The sequence below is a fragment of the Ovis aries genome, chromosome 21, assembly GCF_016772045.2.
Source record: "Ovis aries strain OAR_USU_Benz2616 breed Rambouillet chromosome 21, ARS-UI_Ramb_v3.0, whole genome shotgun sequence".
NCBI lineage: Eukaryota > Metazoa > Chordata > Mammalia > Artiodactyla > Bovidae > Ovis > Ovis aries.
In genome coordinates this window covers 26,077,197-26,098,717 of record NC_056074.1, presented here as the reverse complement: position 1 = coordinate 26,098,717, position 21,521 = coordinate 26,077,197, and the positions used below count along the sequence as shown (strand labels likewise).

Here is a 21,521-nt window from a genome sequence, read left to right as displayed (position 1 = left end):
TGCAGCCATGAAATTAAAAGACACTTACTCCTTGGAAGGAAAGTTATGACCAATCCAGACAGCATATTAAAAAGCAGAGACATTACTTTGCCAACAAGGTCCGTCTAGTCAAGGCTATGGTTTTTCCAGTGGTCATGATGTGAAAGTTGGACTATAAAGAAAGCTGAGCGCCAAAGAATTGATGCTTTTGAAGTGTGGTGTTGGAGAAGACTCTTGAGAGTCCCTTGGACTGCAAGGAGATCCAACCAGTCCATCCTAAAGGAGATCGGTCCTGGGTGTTCATTGGAAGGACTGACGTTGAAGCTGAAACTCCAATACTTTGGCCACCTGATGCGAAGAGCTGACTCACTGGAAAAGTCCCTGATGCTGGGAAAGATTGAGGGCAGGAGGAGAAGGGGATGACAGAGGATGAGATGGTTGGATGGCATCACTGACTTGATGGACATGGGTTTGGGTGGACTCCGGGAGTTGGTGATGGACAGGGAGGCCTGGAGTGCTGCGGTTCATGGGGTCACAAAGAGTTGGACACGACTGAGTGACTGAACTGAACTGAACTGAATCCCATGGACAGAGGAGCCTGACGGGCTATAGCCCATGGGGTTGCAAAGAGTCGGACATGACTTAGCAACTAAATACACACACACAGACACACACACCCACAATGCTTACTGATGGTCTCCTTCCAGTGCCCTGGGCTAGGCACCTGACTGACAAAAGTCATCCCATTTAATCCTCACAACCACCTGTGAGATTGATACTGTAATCACCTGATCCCAGATAAGGACACTGTCAGAAATAAAAAGTAACTCACCCAAACTTGTACACTTAGGCAGTGATAGAAAGGGGATTCCAACCCAGGCCTGTCGATCCCCAGGCCACGTCTACATCACTTACGGCAGAGTTTATCCATGACCCGTGTGGAGGGTGCATCCACCCAGAGGAAAATCCAGGCTGTGCCCAGTGGAGTTTGGAGATCCTGAGCTTTGCCCTTTTCTCGAAGTCAGCATGGGGACTGAGGTGACCGACTTGTCCCAGTTTCCCTGAGGCTTTCCAGGTTTCCTCATGCAGGACTCCTAGCCCAGTTCCAGGGCCTCAGTTCCAGGCCAACAGGAACAGCCAGCCTCCCCTGGAGGGAGGCAGCCACAGCTAGAGACCCCGAAAACTCTGAACCCAAGAGCAGGGGCTTCCTGCGAAGGACCACGGCCCCCATGTGCTCCCACTGCAGTGATGGGAGGGCCCAGCTGTGTCTGGTCCACCTGGCTGTACGTCCTCCAACACCTCGCCGGCAACTGTTTCTCCGCACCCAGGTCCTAGCCCATGTTGTCACAGGGGGAGAACAGCAAACTGTGCGGGGTCCTGCCCCCATCCCCTCATTGCCCCAAATGCAGACTTTGGCCTCAGAACAAGAACAGCATGGGCTCCTTCCCTAAAAGATTGCAACCGCCGGGACGAGATGACCTGCTGAAGGCAAGGAGGGCAGATTCCTGGAATTCCAGCCAAGGAGCTGGGCAGTAAGGGCAGAATTTAGGACAGCCCATAAGTTAGCAAGAAGCACGGCAGGGCCCACGGGGTGGAGTGTCCTGGCTTCCCAGACCACAGGCACAAACTCGAGCGTGAGGTCACCTCTGTGAAATGCTCTTTCAGTACAAGAGAACACCCCTCTGCTCCCCGGCAGGCTTTGGTGGAAACTTCACTGCATGTTTTCATTCCCCTGCCTCAGAGGGGTCCATCCTCCAGCCTCCCTCCTCCACTTGGCTTCCCCTCCATCCAGAGAAGGGGCGGGTCACTCCTTCTCCTGGGCCCTACAATAAGAACAGGATGGGCAAGAAGGCCACAGGAGGCCAAGGGCAGGTGAGGGTAGGAGTGAAGAAAGACGCTGGGGCGCGTGTAGGGTTGCATAGGACACACTCCTTCGAGATTAATCTGTCCGCGGCCTCAGAAGAGGGGCCCTCCACCCCTCCGTTCATTTGTTCTTTCACAACAAAGGTGGCTCTGACCTGCATCTTCTAGGCCAAAACAGTGGGCCCACAACCCACTCATCGCCTCGCCCATCTTCTAGTCAATCCAGCTCATCCCTGGGCACTTTACTTCACAAATGCCTGAGTTTTCCAGCCGGGCATTTTCAGTGTCCACCAGCTCTGGAACTCTGAGTTTGCCTAACAGCCTCCCTTTCTTCTCAGCATATATCTTTAATCTCCCTTTCCTTTCCTCCCCTCTCAAAAGCAGACCCCACTTCCTCCTTCCTAAGGCCTCAGCTGTGCTCTGACCCTCCGTCCCACACGTTCGTCTCTTGTGAGTGTGTGTGTATTCATGTGTCTACGGTCTCTCCCTCTGCTCAGGCTATGCCCCTGGACCTGTGTGCATACAGAGTCTCCCAGACCCAGCTATCATGTGACAGGCATGTGTGTGTTAGTCGTGTCCGACTCTTTGCAACCCCATGGACTGTAGCTGACCAGGATCCTCTGTCCATGGGATTCGCCAGGCAAGAATACTGGAGTGGGTTGCCATGCCCTTCTCCAGGGTATTGTTCCAACCCAGGGATTGAATCTAAGTCTCCTGCTTTCTAGGTAAATTCTTTACTGTCTGAGCCATCAGGAAAGCCCTGTTACAGGCATGACAGCCCCGCAGACCCATCACCGTCACAGATATGAAAGCATAGCAGGAAAAATGATAGCCCAGAAGGCAGGACTCCCCCCAAGACACATATTGGCCGCTGTGTCCCCAGAGACTTCATATTTTCATCTGCAACGTGGGTGCAATGGCCCCTGTCTGATTCCCCATCCAAGGGTCCTCTGGCAAAGCCAGGCTGACAGCTGGCCATCCCCCGCACACACTGGCTCCCCTCGCTTCCTCACCCCCATTCATGGCTCTTCTCCCTCTGTACCCTCTTCCCTGGTGATCTTTCGCTTTCATGGTTTTGACCCCCAGGCACGGCTCATGGTTTCCACACCTATATCACAGTCACATCCTCTAAGTGTGCATTCAACTTCCTGATAGACAACATCTCCAACTAAGTATCCCACAGATGCTGGAACTCAAAATGTTTCCTTTTTTGAAAAAAGAATGAAGGAAGAGGGAGGGAAGAATCTGCAGAAGGAGGGAGAAAGGAAGAGAGGGAAGGAGGGGAAAAGGGAGGGAGAGAAGAAGGGAGGGAAGACTCCCAGCCCAGAGGACCTTTTGCTCCTCCTGGATATTCTGGCAATGTTGCTGGAAGCACCATCCACCCAGTGGTGGTGTTGTTATTCAGCCGCTCAGTCATGTCTGACTCTTTGCAACCCCATGGACTGCAGCACTCCAGGTTTCCCATCCTTCACTATCTCCCAGAGTTTGCTCAAATTCATGTCCATTGAGTCGGTGATGCTATCTAACCATCTTCTCCACTCAGAACGTAAAGTGAAAACTCAGAAGTCTCCTGGAGCCCTCCCTTCTCCTTATTCTCACAAAGCTCTGGGTCTGGCCCCCACCTTCTAGCCACAGGGCCCCTGTCTCCATCCAGCCCTCCTCACTGCATGCCTGGAGTGCTGCGCTAAGTTTCTAACTGGCTTCCTTACATCTAGTCTTGCCCACATTGATCCAGTCTTCTCAGGACGGCCAACATGATCTTTCTAAAACACAAATCTGCCCGAGGCACTTGCCAACCTAAAATCCCTTAATACCAATGATGGCTACAACTTACTGAGTATTCTCTTTGTTCCAAGACTGCTCTCTTAGCACTCTGTGGTAACTCACCCACTCAGTTCTCATGAGAGCTCAAGGTAGTCAGTACTATTTTTACACCTTTTTTACAGATTAGGAAATTGAGGCACAATGAGATGATCGTTTGGCCAAGGTCACACAGATGATGAGACAGAGCTGGACCTGTTTCTCCAATGCTATTTTATGTTGCTCCCTCAAGGGTTCTCCACAGGCTGGATGAAAATGCCAATTTCCTTAGCTGGCATTTGAGGCTCTCCAGGACAACGGAGACTTCCTCCTGCCCCAGAAACCCTGAGATGCTCGCTTGGTACATCCTCAGTTGGCTGGTTTTGTATCTGAGCCTCCATGCACATGACATCCTGGCTTGACTCTCCCCCTCTCGAATTTGGCCGCATTTGGACAAACTTCCCCTCAGGTCAGTTTAGACGTCACAAGGGATGGACCCCTCCAGCCCCCCTGACGGCCATCAGCCTGAGCCAGGTGTCCCTCCTTGGTGCTCCACAGCCCCCCACTCCGCCCTTGAACTTCCATCCACAGTTCTCCCCTGGATTGTAGACTCCTCAGGGGTGAGGACTAGGTCTTATTCCCCTCGGCTCTGCAGGGCACAGCATGGTGCCTGGAATGTAGTAGCAGATGCCCCGTATGTATTCGCTGAGATAAACTCAACTCTGCCTTCCTCAGCTTACCCCATCCCACTCCAGTCATTCCAGATCACCTCGGTGCCCAGCAGTTTCCTTGTTCCAGAATTTCCTCAGCACAGAGAATCTGTGCCACCTCATTCGGTAATTAATCCATCCCATCTTGTGACACCTCCTGCACTGCCATCTTCATTATTATTTAACTCTTACATTGTTGCTTTTCTTCTCATGAACCGCCTTCCCAGTTAGAGGATAAACTTGGAGATGGAAGTTAGGGGCTAGATTTCACTTTCTAAATGCTTCCTGATGGCTCACCAGTAAAGACTCAGCCTGCAATTCAGGAGACCCAGGCTTGAGCGTTGGGTCGGGAAGATCCCCTGAAGAAGGAAATGGCAACCCACTCCAGTATTCTTGCCTGGAGAAACCCATGGACAGAGGAGCCTGGTGGGATAACAGTCCATGGAGTTACCAAGACTCAGACATGACTGAGGGGTTAAACAACAGACAACAAACGCCTTGTACATCTTCAGAGCTCAGTAAATGCATAGTGATGTAACTAAATGTAGCCTGAGGAAGCCGAGGCTGGGCTTAGGGCAATGAGAGAAGAGGGGAGAGACCCTGACTTTAAAGTAAGGGCTGCTTCGAGGGGCCAAAAATTGGGGGCTCAAAGGGGCATAACCTCTGCTCATCCTCATCCCTAGCAAGAGAGTCAGCTGCCGGCTTTGAAATCGATTTTTAATTGAATGTAATAAAACACTGAATTAAAATTTTAGATCAGGAGTCACAGTGCATGCATCAAAGCCAAAAATATCACTCTCTGCCATCCATCAAGAAGCAGCCATCCTGGTCTGCTGGGCCCCAAAGCCCAGTCCCCCTCAGTTGAGCTAAGAAGCATGCGGAGTCTGCAGGCCAAGTGGTAAAGGGGAGAGCCCACCCGGAACCTCAGGGTTCCAGGCATTCGACAAGGGCTCACTCCTCCCCTTCCTCTCCAGAAGCGACTCCATGCCCAGCAACACAGTTTCATTAAAAATAAAAATTATCTAGCCCACTACTGCCAGGCAGAACAGATACAAAAATAAATGCCAAGAACTCAGGCATCGAAAACCGTTCATGATTAAAACATGTACTGAACATCTTCTAACTCACTCCTTTCTAGGAGCAACATGTAAGGAACACAACGGGCACAAACTCTGTGCCGGGCCCTGCCTGCTGAGTCTTGGGAACAGAGTCGCCTGCGAAACAAGCCCCATCCTTCCAAAAATAAACAACTGCTGTGTACAAGGCACCGCAAGAATGCAGAGGAAGAGGGGACACGGTCCTCGTCCTCCGGGAGTGAGCAGTCTAGCACTGGAGTCAGGCCCTTTGTGCACGGGTGTGGAGTATTCTCATGGCTGCCGTTAGTCCACTTGACAGCCAGTGGCACCAGAGAGCCTGCGCCAAGCACAGTTGGTCCCGGAGCTCAGAGAAGAGGAGGATCACCTGGAGAAGAGGCAGCCCTCAGGCAGGTTCGTGGCCTGAGGAAGAGTGTCCTGATGTGTTATAGAAAAGGCATTATCAGAGCTGGGAGAAGAACAAGGCGAGCCTGAAAGGGGGTTTGAAAGTGTTAGTCACTAAGTCTTATCCAACTCTTTTAAAACCCATGAACTGTAGCCTCCCAGGCTCCTCTGTCCATGGCATTTCCCAGGCAAGAAGACTGGAGTGGTAGCCATTTCCTTCTCCAGGGGATATTTCCAGCCCAAGGATCAAACCTGGGTAGCCCAAATTGCAAGCAGATTCTTTCCCATCTGAGCCACACAGGGAGCCCCATAAAATCTCATCCCACCTTTAAGGCAAAGCCCTAGGGGCTGCAAAGTAAGGCCAGGAGTGGGGTTTGGACTGGGGTCAATTAACATTCTAAATGGAAACCATATGACAGGGTGAGGCCCAGGAAAGAAAGGTGATGTCCTTGAAGACATCGTCACCTGGAGGGGAGGTTTGGAACTGGGTGGTCAACCATTCAGGGAACTTTCATTGACAAAACTGGGAAATTCCCAGGGAAATGGATAAGCGGTCATGCTTTGACAGGAATAGAGCAGTTGTTCGAGCCACAGGCCAGCAACTTTTCACTTAGTGAGCTCGGCACTGCCAAATCCACCAGCCCCAAACTATTCACTATTCACCCTCACTGTGGGTATGGCCCACAGACCAGCAGCATCAGCATGACCTGGAAGCTGGTTCAAAATGCAGGATCTCGGCCCAACCCAGACCTACTCACTCGGAATCTGCGTTTGGCTTCTTTGGCGGCTCAGTGGTAAAGAATTCGCCTGCCAAGGCAGGAGACATGAATTTGATCCCTGAGTTGGGAAGGTCCCCTGGAGAAGGAAACGGCAACCCACTCCAGCACTCTGGCCTGGGAAATCCCACAGACAGAGGAGCCTGGTGGGCTACAGTTCCTGGGATCACAATGAGAAGGACACAACTGAGAGTCTGCATTTTAACAAGACACTCATGTGTCTCATTTGTACAATAATGCTTGAAAAACGTGTTCCGGGTGGCCCTTTCTCCCCTGGACACCCAACTCCTAGCCACCTTGGGTGCATCCTGAGGACCAAAACCAAAGCCCTGCCAGCCGCACCCACAATCCTGCCATGGACTAAACCTCCTCCGCTTAGAAAGCAGGAGGCCGTGGCTTCTTCCCCGTGCAGCTCATCATGGGGATCAGAGTCTGTAAGATTCAAGCAACTTTGAAAATGAGATTTACTCTCCAGGGTCTGATCTCGCTCCCTGCCGACCCCCAGTGTATGGATTTCTGGTAAAAAGCAGTTCCAGGAGCCACAGAGAGCAGCACTGATTTTTTATCCCTTGAACCTACTACCCGCCCTCCAAACAGAGGAACCCAAGAGGCTTGTACTTCTCCCTACAAGGGAAGCAGAGGTCAAGGTAGAGCATTGGTCGGGGGACATGAAGCTTGGGGTGAAAAGGGCCGATGCCAGATTGCCCCGGAAATGCCATAGAAATTCTGGAGTTCTGAGTTTCAGTCCCTGCTTCAGGGGCCGGGCAAGCAGACACACACTTCTATCAGCCACACAAGACATTACGGGATCAGTTTGCTGATGCAGGTCACACGTGGCTTCAAGCATCATGCTGGTGTGCTAACGAAAGACCACCCCAGCCTGGGTTTCACTAGCCTGACTGTGCTCCCAGAAAGGCCGACAGGGAGGATATTAGGGTTTGTGGCTTGAAACCGTAGACTGGGGGGAAGAATGCCCTCATCGAGGGGATGGGGGTGGACGGGAGAGAAAATCAAGGCCTTGCAGTCCTGTCTTCAGGAACATTTTAGGTGCTCTCTTCCCGCCCAGCTTTTGCCTTGAAGGGCCAAGGAAGCAGGGAGCCATGGGAAGGAAGCAGGGGCCTGGCCCCCGCTGAGGTGGCAGCACCCTGGCTGGATATCACGCCTGATGAGACAAGATAAATATTGATAATTAGAGGCCAGATGTGGGGTCCCCCCCCCCGGACCCTCTGTTTTGGGGTTTTTGTGCACGGTGTGTCCACAAGGCCTAGACTCATCCAGTTCCCAGAACTAGAGTATTTCCTCTAAGACTTGAGATGAAGGAAACAGGAAGGAAACTTTACCACAGTGAAATTCCATTATGAGGGTCATATATTTAGGGACTGCAAATGTTTTACCTCATCGGAAAAGGTTTTTTTGAATTCTAATAAAGAAAAAAAAATATTTATCAGGCAGCCGAGGGCAGGCAGTGAGGGAACAGTGAGTGCTACCGCTAAGGCCTGATGCAGCCAAACAAATACATTTTCTAAAAGACCACTCTGCTCCTAAACCAGGACCTCTCCCCCCAGTGCACCTGCCGAGTACCCCCTGCCTCTGGGGGCAGGCATTTCTCCACCTGGCAGTGCAGGTTCCTCCGCTGTGGAGGGTGTAGGAAGATGTAGGGTTTGAGGGGAGAGGCAAGGATTGGGAAATGGAGTCCAGAGACAACTGGGCACGTCCACTCCCTCCCTTTCCACCCCCCTACCAGCATTTGACATTTCCCCAGGACCCAGAGAGACCAGGGCTGATGCCCCTGGAGGCATGGGGGCGGGGGAGTCACAGCTGCAGCCCGGCAGGCCCCTAGCATGTCTGGGGTGAGATGGGGGGCTCTCTTGGGGATGCCATTCAAGCCCTGTCTTTTGGGGGAAAAAAGCCAAAGAAAAACATGTATTTATAACATGAACTTCCCTCCGCTCCTTCCCCTCAGCTAACTGATTAATTAAATGAATACAAAGGCCGTCTTGTTGGGAGCCCCAGCCGCACGGACCCTCTGTGTTTTCTTTAAGCCGGCCTAGCAAACAGGAAACAAAAGGCTTAATTCTGTCTGGTTTCATGAAGGGGGCTGTATGTCACAGCCAGAGGCTGGGGCTCTGCCAGACCCTGCGGAGCAGCCACAAGGCAACTCATGACCCACAGCCCCCTAGCTGAGCCCATCGCCCCTCAGACACCTCTCTTCCCCAAACCAGAGCTGATGCCAGGCTAGCCAGGCTCTAGGGGGAAATGACTGCATGCAGGAGAGAAACTAAAAAGAGAGCTGGGAGAAGGCTCTGGAAGAAAACCTTCAAGGGAGTGGAGGAATTGGATCCACGGGGTCGTTCACAATGGGAGAGTGGGAGGGTGTGCTCAAGCTAGGGCTTTCCTGATGAGTGATATGAAAAATGACCATTTCCAAGCTGTCTTACTTCCTATTCCGGAGCCTCTCAAATAGTCTTCAGCTTGGCTGCACACAGGTATCCCAGCCTCCCTCCACAGGTGGAAACCGCAGCTCGGAGAGGGACCAAGGAGGGTAGTCCCAGCACAGCACGCCCCCCAGAGCTGCCTTCTCCCCAAGGCTTTGCCCTCTCTTCTGCAGCCAGGCCTTGCGGACACTTTCCACGTTTTCTGGGAGTCACCAGAACTTTAATGGGGAGGAGGAAGGCTGCTTTTCTTCTTCAAAGGAGGAAAGCAATATTTGGGAAGGATCAGAGCTGCCCTGCTGTAGTTCCAGCTTCCCAGGTGGCGCTAGTGGTAAAGAATCTGCCTGCAAGAATCGTAGCTTTGATCCCTGGGTCGGGAAGGTCTGCTGGAGAAGCGCATGGCAACCCACTCCAGTATTCTTGCCTAGAGAATCCCATGGCCAGAAGAGCCTGGGGGACTACAGTCCATAGCATCACAGAGTCGGACACGGAATGACTGAGCATGCACACTGTAGCTCCAAAGTGCTCCAAGGGTTGTTCTCAAAAGTTCACGGGACCAAAGGGCATGGCCCCAGCACACCTCCCCATTGCTCAGCCCCAACCCAGAAATGACAAAGAAGACACCACTTCCTCCTCAAGGGGGTTGCAGGACACAGTTGATAGCAATTCAGCCCCAACCTAAGCTCCCAGCTCAGAAAGCGTTTCTGGAATCAAAGGCCTGGGAGGCCTGGGAGGAGGAAAGAGAATGAGGTGGTGGTCTGAGAATGTCGTGGTGATCTGAATCTAGGCCAGCGGTCTGAGCTCAGGAGCCTGGTCGAACCTTCTACTTTAGAGCCTCTCAAATCACTTGGCTCTATGATCTTTACAGAATTTCTGGATGCGCGCGTGTTCTAGGCTCTAAGAAGACAACACTGTATAAAAAGAGACAGAACCTCGCTCACGTGTAGCGCACATCCCTTTGGAAGAGAGAGCAAGAAAGCAAACACCCCACCTAGCCCTCCATTCACTAATTTGCTCAACAGTTGCTTATCCAGAGAGCTGGGATGCCTGTGGTGATCAACCCACACACTCTCCTTGACCTCCTGGAGCCTAAGGGGCAAGTCAGACCACACAAATAAAGATTCAACTGCAAATGGCCTCGATGAAGAAGACGGCTCTGGCTTCCACGTAGAAGAGAGACCGGGGCACGCGGCTGAATGCGAAGCCAGTTGGAGGCACTGCAGTGGCCAGGCTGACAGCAGAGATCTGGCCGAGGGCATGGCGTGGGGAGTGCAGAGCTATGGTGGGGCCAAGACTTACCTTAGACCCTAAGTCAAACGGACAGGATTGGCTATGTGGAAATGGGGGAAAGTGCAAAGTCAAGGGTGCCCTGGTTTTCAGTTCAAGCAACCTGGCGAATGCTCCTGCTGTCCTCTGGGGTGGGGCAGGCTGGGGAGGTGCAGACTAAGTTGAGGGAGAGGAGAACAAGTTGGGGTGACCTTTCTGTCCCCACCCCACACTGACTCCAGTTCTTGAAAGAGAATCTCTGCTCATCACTTTGTCTTATTCCTTCTGCGACTAATGACTGAGACCAGGAAAGCAAAATGCCTTGACAGCGGGGACCTTTGGCCTCACCTCAGTCACACCTGCGAGGCAGGGAGGCCGGGGGCCAGGATCCGGCGGCCAGGACCCTGCGCTGTGCCTTGAATGGTGTGCTCCTCGGGTACCGCTCTCAGAGGACATCAGTGTCGCTGCTGTGTAGACAGGGAGCCTGAGCCTCCTGCCATGGGTACCAGGGGCCCAGGTTCCCTCTGTGAGCGGACACGGCCTGCATCTTAGCCAACCCACAGAGCATCACGGAGAGACCCGGGAGCCACACACAGCTTCATCTGGGACGGCAAGATGCATCACGCCGTTTTCTTTTGACTTAACCTCCTGGTTTGGTTTTTCTCAGATGGATAATAAATTTAATTTGTACTGAATGAATGTGAGAGGGTGGCAGGGGCACATGGACCTAAATGACAGTGAGAAAAAAAGGGGTTTGCAGCGAGGAGAAGCTCCCTCCTGGCAGACAAGGAGCAGCCTGCATCCCACTCCAGCTGGGCTCCTCGGCCTCTTCAGAGTAGACAGGGGCCTGGGTGCGTGACCAGGGCCAGGGCAGCAGAGGCTGGTCAGCTGAAACATCAGTCAGGTACCACCTGGGGGTGAGCTGAGGGCAGAGGCGTGGGGACTCTAACAACAACCAATGAGAAGGAGAAAGAGAGGAAAGAAGAAGGAGGGTGAGGAAGAGACAGGGGAAGAGGCAGGCGGGGAGCAGGGCCAGCCAAGGAGCAGAGAGGGGAAGTGGGTAGCCAGGTGAGTGGGATGGGGGAAAATCTTGTCTGAAGAGTCTGGAGATCAGATCTGCAGGGTTAAGATGCAAGGATGCTGGCTGTCACAGGTCAAAGGGACTCAAAGGAAGCCGAGACAGAAACAAGCCTACCCTGGTGAATGTGCCCAGGTTCACCTGTGCTCAAGTCAAGTTTGACCTTGGCACTCAAATCACCAGGCAACGATGGACAGGAATGAATGTGTTGAAGTAGAACCCAAAGCAAGTTTTGAAGGGAGGACTGGCACCCTCCTCTGCTACGCCCACCCTTCTTATCTCTTGGGGAAGGCACCAACAGGGAAACCAAGGCGGAAAGCCTGGTCCCTGGGGTGTGTTAGCTGCTCCTCACCACCCCTTTGCCTTTCTGCACTTTCCATCCAAAAAGCTGGCAGAAGCAAGGATTCCAGACAGAATTCTTTGTCCCCTTGGGAGGGAAGCCTGCTATAGAAATGATGGTGGAATATCTGGCCTCCTCCAAATGAGACGTCCACTCTAAACTCCAATTCATCTCTCTCTGGTTAGTAGACTTGAGAGCCCCCAGCAAGTCCTGGGAAGATGGCCCTCCAGGCCTTAGCCTGACCACAGGTTGGCAGACACAGCCAGGATGCCCAACCCTCCCAAGCTTCTTGCTGTTCAGCCCCTTAGTCGGGTCTGATTCCCTTCGCAATCCCACGGACTGCAGCATGCCAGGCTTCCATGTCCATCACCAACTCCTGGAGTTTGCTCAAACTCATTGCCATCGAGTCGGCAATGCCATCCAGCCACTCATCCTCTGTAATCCCCTTCTCCTCCTGCCTTCAATCTTCCCCAGCATCAGGGTCTTTTCCAATGAGTCAGCTCTTTGCATTAGGTGGCCAAAGTATTGGAGCTTCAGCTTCAACATCAGTACTTCCAATGACTATTCAGGCTTGATTTCCTCTAGGATTGACTGGTTTAATCTCCTTGCTGTCCAAGGGACTCTTAGGAGTCTTCTCCAACACCACAGTTTGAAAGCATCAAGCCTTCTTTATGGTCCAGCTCTCACATCTGTACGTGACTACTCAAAAAACCATAGTCTTGACTATACCTTGAGGTCCAGACAAAGAATCAGCTGCCTCCCAGGGGGCCCTCCACTGGCCCGCAACCCAGGATTATGCTGCTAAAGTGTCACGCGGGGAGGTTACAGCCAGGTTTCCCGGGATCCTCCAAGCTGCAACCCACAGCTGTGGTGTGGTCCCCAGAGACAGCTGCAGGCGTCTGCGTGCAGGGCAGTGTAAGCAGGGGTGGAGGTGACCCAGCCAGAGGTCACCATGATCCTTTTCCAGGAATCCCACCAGCTCTATGCACAGAGAGCTGCTGTGAGAACAACCCCAACTCCCTTAATGACCCCAACTCTACAGCAACCCGGGACCTCTGGGGATGTGCACTCCTCCTTGACGACTCTCAGCTCACTCCCACTGCAGCTGCTGTGTGGAACCTCGGCCTGGGTCTCTTTCTTCCCTGCCAGAGGTAGGCAAGTCTCTGAGGCACAGTTATTTATTACTAACAAATCCCCAATGGGAGAACGCTCCCTGTCTGTGGCCTCAGTGGAGACTGGAGGGAAGCTGAAGACCCCCGGTGAGGGCTTGGGCAGGACCTCTTTCTCAGGTGGGTATGGAGCAGAAGAGCTTTCTCTGGGGCCCCAGCCAAGTAGAGGTTCAGAAAGACCCTGGGGCAGAGACAGTCACAGGACACCAAGAGCATCCTCTGGGCTGTGCTCACTGCCCACCCCAGAGGCTGGGCAGTAAATAAATGAGTCTGAAGGTCAGAGTGGCTGTGCCTGAGAAATTGCATCTTCCTCTCATCCTAGATACAATGAATTACACAAGGACTGGGGTCTCCCCAAGCGCCGGCAGTCAACACCCGCCCTCTCCAACCACACAAGGCCTCTGCCCCCTCAGAGACACTGGGCCCTGGCTGGGGCTGGCTTCTACGGTAGCCCCATCTGGCAGAGCTTCCTGCAGTGATGGACACGAGGCAACTAAACTCTTGCAATGTGGCCAGGGAGACTGAGGAACCGAGTTTCTCATGTGATCTCATTTTAATTCGCTGAAATGTTTTAAATTTTTTATTTTTTATTTTTTTGGCTTGTGGGATCTTAGTTCTCCCACCAAGGACTGAACCCAGGCCCATAGCAGTGAAAGTGCTGAGTTCTAACCACTGACTGCCAGGGAATTCTGGCTCAGAGCGTCTGCCTACAATTGTAAGCATCTGCCTACAGTGTGGGAGACCTGGGTTCGATCCCAGGATCGGGAAGATCCCCTAGAGAAGGAAATGGCAACCCACTCCAGTACTCTTGCCTAAAAAATCCCATGGACAGAGGAGCCTGATAGGCTACAGTCTACAGGGTCACAAAGAGTCGGACACGACTGAGCGACTTCACTTTTGCAGTCCCACCGTGGTGGCTACCATAGTCTTACCACACAGGGTAAGAGCCAATGGTCTCAGGGAAGAACATTCGCCTTTCCAGCACTGACACAAGGCCTCCTCTCTACGTGATGAAGCACAGAGGCCCTGCCTGGGGGAGGCATGTTGTCAAGTCCCTTTAGTCGTGTCCGACTCTTTGCGACCCTATGGACCACAGCCCGCCAGGATCCTCTGTCCATGGGATTCTCCAGGCAAGAATCCTGGAGTGGGTAGCCATTCCCTTCTCCAGGGGATCCTCCCGACCCAGGGATGGATCCCACATCTCTTGCATCTCCTGCGTTGGCAGGCCGGTTCTTTACCACTAGTCCGGGGGAGGAGGCATGCTTTATCCTCATAGTCTCAGGGCCACTTCCTTCCGGGAGCCTTTGAAAGCAAGCAGCAGCTCTATACTTAGAATCATGGAAAATTAACTTGGATGAGACCTTGGCCATGACCAGATCCAACTCATCTGCTCTATTGATATGGGAATCCAGGCCCAGAGAGGTGAGGCAGCTGGCCAAGGTCACAGAGGAAACTGTAGCAGGGCCAGCAGAAGCCAGGCTTGACGTCACTGCTCTACGACCCTCTCCTTCCCTGGACTGCCTCCAAACCCCAGTGTACCCTCCCTGGCTGCCACACTTCCACCCCCGTAGAGACTGGAAATTCTCAGTGAGGGAAATACACAACACTCCATGAAGGTGCAGGGGAGACCCCCTGGGTCTGGCAACAGGCTCAGAAGATGGACTTGACGGAAGCATCTGATGGGCTCGGGCCCTGCTCAGGCTCTGTCCGGAGTCACCATTCCTCAGGGGACGCCTAGCCCAGCCCCTGACATGCAGTCAGCACTCAGCAACATGAGTGAATGAGAGGAAAAAAATGAACAAACTCAGGGCCAGGTTTGGGGCACACCCAGGGATGCACAAGCCCAGGAAAAATGACCTGTGACCCTCCCGTTGACTCAGAGTCTGAGAGGAAACCCCACCCACGCTGTTTCCAGGTACAAGCTTTGAAATGGGGAAGTGTCCCTTCGAGGAATTCTGGCCTAATCCACACGTCCAATACACAGAGAGAGCCTCCCAGGACATCCGTCTCCAGCTTCCCAAGCAGACCCCGTGGTGGCATAGCGCAGATGCCCTCAGCCAGGACAGAGGCCCTGAACCGAGTGCTGGTCACCTGGAGGCCCCAAATCCTAGCGATCCCCCCTGGGATGCTGTCAATACACTTTGTGTGTGTGCGTGCATCTGTGTGTGTGTGTACGTTTTTCTTGGGCTAGAATCCATTATTCTTCCACACTCTCCAAGAGGCCATGACACCCAAATTCAAATTTGGAAGTTGGAGAAATGATCGGGCATTGCTCACAGAACTTCTCCCCCGGATATTTGCACGGGGCCTCAGAGTCAGCACCCATAAAAAGAGACCCTTGTCCCACGAGAACCTCGCTCTTTTCATGGCTAGGATGTCACTCCCTCAACTCTTCAGGCTGGAGATTCCACCCCAAGGCAGTCTCCCAGTACCTGGTCAATCACCAGGTTCTACTGGTTCTACAGAGCTCTCAAGTCCATCCTGTCGCCCATTCCTCCCACTCTAACCTGGACCGCACCCCCTCTCCCATCACTGCCCAACTCCCACCAAGTTCATCCCCTTGCTCCTGCCCCTCAGGTCTCCCAGCACAAACCATCCATATCTTGTTAAAAACTTCAGTTTTACGATATTATTCATCTGCTCACAATGTTAAGAACTGGCGGTGGGAAAACCATGTGTCTTGAACCCATACCTTCAGCCAGGCAACAAAAGGATGGAAGGTGTAACAGAAATAACTTAGGCTTGGGAGTCAGACTAATCCTGGTTCAAATTCTGGTTCTGCCTCTTCCAAGTTGTGTGTTACTGAGCAAGTTATTCGACCTCTCTGAATATCAGTTTTTACACCGTTATGCATGCTGAGTAGTTTCAGTCATGTGCGACTCTTTCCACTCCATGGACCCTCAGGCTTCTCTATCCATGGGATTCTCCAGGCAAGAATACTGGAGTGGGTTGCCATGCCCTTCTCCAGGGGATATTCCTGACCCGGGGATCAACGCTGCATCTGTTACGTCTCTTGCATCAGCAGGCCAGTTCTTTACCACTAGCACCACCTGGGAAGCCCTCTTACACATATAAAATGGAGTAATAATAAATACCTTCCTTAAAGAAGCAGTATTTCTGGTATAGTGGTAAGAACTCAGAAGCCAGACTCCTCAGGTGCCAATCCTGTCTTCCCAAATGCCTAGCTGCGTGACCTTGGGCAAGTTCCTCAACCTCTGTGTGCCTCGGTTTAATTTTCTATAATATCAGAGGATAATAATAGTACCTACCTCATAGAAGTGCTGTGAGGACTGAGTTCATGTGAAGAGCTCAGAACAGGGCCAGAACAGGCGGCGCAGAATAAGGGCCGCATTCCCTTTAGTTAGTATTACTGGTAGGATTTGTGGTGATAATGAAATTAGGAGCATACAAAACGCTTTGCCCACTGCCAGCCAATTCGTCGATGCTCAATAGGTGACAGCATCTTCCCTTCACTAAAATATGCTGAATGAGCTCGTTTTAAACTCGTGGAGTTCACATAAGTGGCAAAATATCCAAGGGCGAGCACTCCAGCAGAATCAGTTAGAGGAGGAATGAGGCTTAGAGGGAGGCTGAAGGAAGGGTGGGATTCGGGGGACTCACCCACATCCCCAAGGAAGGGCTGAACATCCCCCTCTGTCAGCCAGTGTAATAGAGTGATCCCAGCTCGGGGTGGGAGGGGCAAGAGGGCCGAGGCCCCCACAGTGCAGTGAGGGCCCTCCTGTGGGTATATGGGGGACTGGGGTACAAACTGCCTTCCTCTGAACCCCCAGGACTACTGGACAGCAGCCTCCCCGGGAGACCGCTAGAAAAGCCGCCTGAGTCATCTCCTGATGAGAGGCGTCAGCAAAGGCCAGGAGAGGATTACTGCTCCCGAGGAAGGCTGGGGTGGGAGCAGGCCTGGAGGTGGGGAAGGGGGTGCCAAGGAGCTCTTACCCAGGGTTCAGAGGATCCTGGTGGGAAAGGAGGAGTCGAGTTCCCAGGGTTCCCAGGGCCTGCCCCGCATGACAGAGCAGAGCTTGGCGAGGCCCGCCAGAGGCACCGCCACTGGACTTTGGAAAACCCTGAGGCATCACGTTGAGCCTGGCCATGCCCCTTCCTCTGGGGCCCTGCCCACAGTTCCGAGCTTGGAACAGCTACCAACCAGCCCTGGGATGTTTGTTGCCTAAGCTTGGGATGGGCTCTCACAGCCATCATTGTCCTTGATAAAACACCCCAGTGAGAAACCTCTAATTGTACCCCCATCCTGCAGATGAGGACACTGAGGCTTAGAAGGTTCCACCTGGAACATGCTCCTTTCCAGCCTGAAATCCTGGTCTCTAGTGGCTCTGACTTTCCAGCTCGCTGCATCTCACAGCACCAGAAAGGACCCTGGGCCAGGTTCGCACAGTGAATTCCTGCCATTCACCAGTTTCTGTTCCCAGGCCAGTGTCCCTCTCCATCTCCACCCCGGGGCCCCCTCCCGGGTTTTGAAGAGGGGGTGGGAGGGAGTCCGAGTTAACTCGGGCACAGGACAAAGCTGCCAAGCCTCTCTCATAACCAGGAAGAACTGACTGTACGTTATGCACACATTTGTAAGTTATGAGCATCCCGGAGAGAGAAAGAGGCACATAAATTAAAGTGGCCAACTTGTATGCACACATGCACACTGGCACGGGCAGAAGGCTGGCTTTAAATGGTAAAAATTAGCAGCTTGAAACAGTAAAAAAACCTCAACTTTGCCTCAGAAAGATGCAGGGCAACTTCACAGAGTTTTATGTGGCCCATAAATTAGAGCTGAGAAAGGGCCTCTGCAGACTCCTTGGGACAGACGGGGCTTTCCGCCGTGCAGATAGGCGGCGTGGCAGCATTACAAATGTCCCGAGCAGTTTATATACAACAGCACAGCGTGAGTTTGCTGGGGGATATTGGAGCTGGTAATTGCTATTCTAAAACTGGCCTTGTAAGCTTGAAGAAATGTTTTGAGGGTGGGGAAAGAGCCAATTTAAGAGCTTTATAAAGCCGTAAATGCCTTCCGAGCAAACCAAACATAATCTGTCTGGGGAGACAGGTTGTCCCTCGAACCCAATGGCGGACCCCGCAGGGCTGCACAGGGGGGTTACCCTGCATGCCCCATTGCAGCAAGTGGGTCACCTGTACGGAGACAGGGGACTGTTCCAGATGACCGGGGTGCTTCTAAGTCTCCTCTGGGGCAGGCTGCCCTCAGGGTACTTCGGGACAAGCTTCCCATCCAAAACCCCACTCAGTTACTTTCTCTGCCAGCCAGTGATGTTTCCTTCACCACCACCATCTGCCCCCCGCGTACCCCCGCCCCCCACCACACACACATACAGGACCAGCTGGGCCTGCTTCTTACGTGCTGACCAAGTGTTCCACTTCCTGTGGCCCTCAGCAATAGGGAGGCGCTGGAGACCCCAGAGACATGGCAGGGAGTCCTCCAACTTGGCCTCGGTTCCACCCAGAAAGGGGCTTTGTAAGAATTAAGTTAGGAAATGGACATAAAGCACCTGCCACATGGCACTCAATAAAGCATAGCTATTATTACTTTATGGTTGCTGTTACTTAGGGGAGGAGCGTGTGCTCTGGGTAAGAGGCTCCCTCAGGCTCCCGGTTCAGGTCGCTGGTCGTCATTGAAGAGGCCCCAGGCATGGATGCCACTGGCTTCCCGGGAAACCATTCCAGCGCCTGTTTCCTGACTTAACTTGCCCTTATCTCCCCCAGAGGCCTGCAGACACATTCTTTCTCCCAGTCCCTGCCCTCACCTCGAAGCTCTGCCAGGACCCCAGAGTCCTTTTCTAATCCTCTGTCAGCTCAGAGCCTCTTCACACCCTGAAACGTGTGAATTTCCCAAGGTTTATGGCTGGAAAAGCCAAGACCTGCCGGACTAGAAGCAGCCAGACGCCTGCCCTCCCCTCCTCTGCCCTCCCCGGCCCCCTCGGCCTCCCTCTCACTGTCTCTCCCACGGTGCCTCCACCACGATAATCCCACTCTCCTTTCGGATGTCAATATTTCATATTGGAAAACAAAAGCCATATAATGCACAATTACCCACTTTCCATTGTGTTTTAACAGCTCTACTGCCAGCGTGAAGCACCGCACAGGAGCAGTAGAGAGGGATTCAAGATCAGGCTTCCAGTGAAATGTGTTTTTAGTTATGTGTGTGTTCATAGTTTCTGCAACACCTTATTAAAGTTGAAAGCTATATATAACGGTGTTACCGGTGGCACTTCTCAACACTGCTCAAGTCGGGCTTCCTTACCGCCCCAAGTAAATGTGACCCACTCGCCTCCAAGCGGACACCTCCTGAGACCTCCTTTGCCCCTCCTGAGCTCTCCCCCACTCCCCACACTCCTTCTGAAAGAGGCATGTGTCTTAGAGAAGAGACATTCTTCTAACACTCTTGCAGGTGGCTTTCTATGACAGACATCTTACTACCTAAATCGGGAGCTCAGAGATCTTCCTGAACCCACCCCTCCCCCAAAACTCTCACATAGGAACAATCTAGGCCTGACTGCTCTCCCCACATAATTATGCCAAGCAAGTTTCATCTCTGGGACTCTGCTAAGGCCGTTTCGTCCTCCTGGTTTGCTCAGGTTCTTTGCCTGTGCCTTCTAAACGCCTACTCATGCTTTGAAAGTGTTGTAATCCACTCACAAAATAAAATCAACGCAGGTAGGAACCTGGTATTGGGGAAAGTACAGCCACTTCCTGTACGGAGAATCGGTGCCAGGACCCCGTGGGTACCCAAATCTGCGGATGCTCAAATCCCTTATGTAAAATGGTGCCGCATTTGTAGACAACCTAGCCCATCCTCCTGTATACTGTGCTTTGTGCAGGCATGCGTGCTAAGTTGCTTCAGTCGTGTCCAACTCTTTGTGACCCCATGGACCCTGCCAGACTCCTCTGTTCATGGTATTCTCCAGGCAAGAATACTGGAGTGGGTTGCCATTCCCCTCTCATACTGTACTTTAAATCATCTCTAAATGGCTTATAATACTTAATATAATGTAAATGATATGTAAATAGTTGTAAATACAATGTAAATGCTATGTAAATAGTTGCTGGCATGTGGCAAATTCAAGTTTGGCTTTTTGGAACTTTCTCGATTTTTTAAAAAATACTTTTTGATCCACGGTTGGTTGAATCCACAGATATGGAACCCTCAGACAGAGAAGGCCTGCATTTGATTCCTGTCTGTGCCATTTGCAGAGCTGGGTCACCTTGAGCAAGTCTGTTGATGTCTTTTGTGTTCATTTTTCTGTTCAGCTACAAAATAAGAGTCTGAACTACCTGATTATAAGGGTCCTTCCAATTGCAGGATTCCTAGATGAGCACTGATTCAGGGTTTCTGGGAAGAATTTCTTTATACCTACCAGGCATCCAGTCCCATCACTTCATAGCAAATAGATAGGGGGAAAAAATGGAAACAGTGGCAGATTTTATTTTCTTGGGCTCCAAAATCACTGCAGATGGTGACTGCAGCCATGAAATTAAAAGATGCTTGCTCCTTGGAAGAAAAGCTATGACCAACCTAGACAGCAGATTAAAAAGCAGAGGCATCACCTTGCTGCAAAGGTCCACATAGTCAAAGTTATGGCTTTTCCACTAGTCACGTATGGATATGAGAGCTGGACCATAAAGAAGGTTGAAACCAAAAAAACTGACGCTTTTGAACTGTGCTGCTGGAGAAGACTCTTGACAGTCCCTTGGGCAGCAAGGAGATCAAATCAGTCAATCCTAAAGGAAATCATTCCTGAATACTCATTGGAAGGACTGATGCTGAAGCTGAAGCTCCAATACTTTGGCCACTTGATGTGAAAAGCCAACTCATTGGAAAAGTCCCTGATGCTGGGAAAGATTGAGAGCAAGAGGAGAAGGGAGCAACAGAGAATGAGATGGTTGGATAGCATCGCCGAATCAATGGGCATGAGTTTAAGCAAACTCCAGGAGATGGTGAAGGACAGGGAAGCCTGGCGTGCTACAGTCCATGGAGTTGCAGAGTCAGACACAACTTAGCAACTGAAAAACAACAACCAGGCACTTGGTGCCATAAGGAATATAAGCATGAATAAGACTCAGCTCCTGGCCTCAAGAAGCCTGCAGTTTCATTGCGGAGAAAGGTCTATGAGAACCAATGTGAAATTACCACAAATAGTTGCAGCCCTTGTGCAAGAGAGTATTATATGGAAAGTCATGAGGCAGTACGTGATTAGATGCTAAAAGAGTTGCGCAGCAATAATTGCTTGAGGTGGAGGAGTTCAGAGGAGGAGGGAGCCCCAAGGGAGACCTAGCCACAGAATACTGTATGGAGAGGTGGGCACCTGCGCTGGGCTGAATGACACACGGACAGGGATTGCATTTGTGGGAGGCCAAGCAGGAACTCTTCATGAGCATGCGTACTCACTCGCTAAGTCGTGTCCAACTCTTGCGAACCCATGGACTGAAGCCCACCAGGCTCCTCTGTCCATGGGATTTCCCAGGCAAGAATACTGGAGTGGGTTGCCATTTCCCTCTCCAGGGGATCTTCCCGACCCAGGGATTAAACTCAAGTCTCCTAAATTGGCAGGTGGGTTCTTTACCACTGAGTCACTAGGGAAGCCCTTCATGAGCAA

General features: G+C 52.1%; 1 protein-coding gene across 3 annotated transcripts in view; it reads right to left on the bottom strand.

Annotated features, from left to right (window-relative positions):
- The window catches only part of PKNOX2 (PBX/knotted 1 homeobox 2), a 294,478-nt gene that overhangs the window by 246,672 nt on the left and 26,285 nt on the right, over nt 1-21,521 (bottom strand). The gene's annotated exons all lie outside the window — the stretch shown is intronic.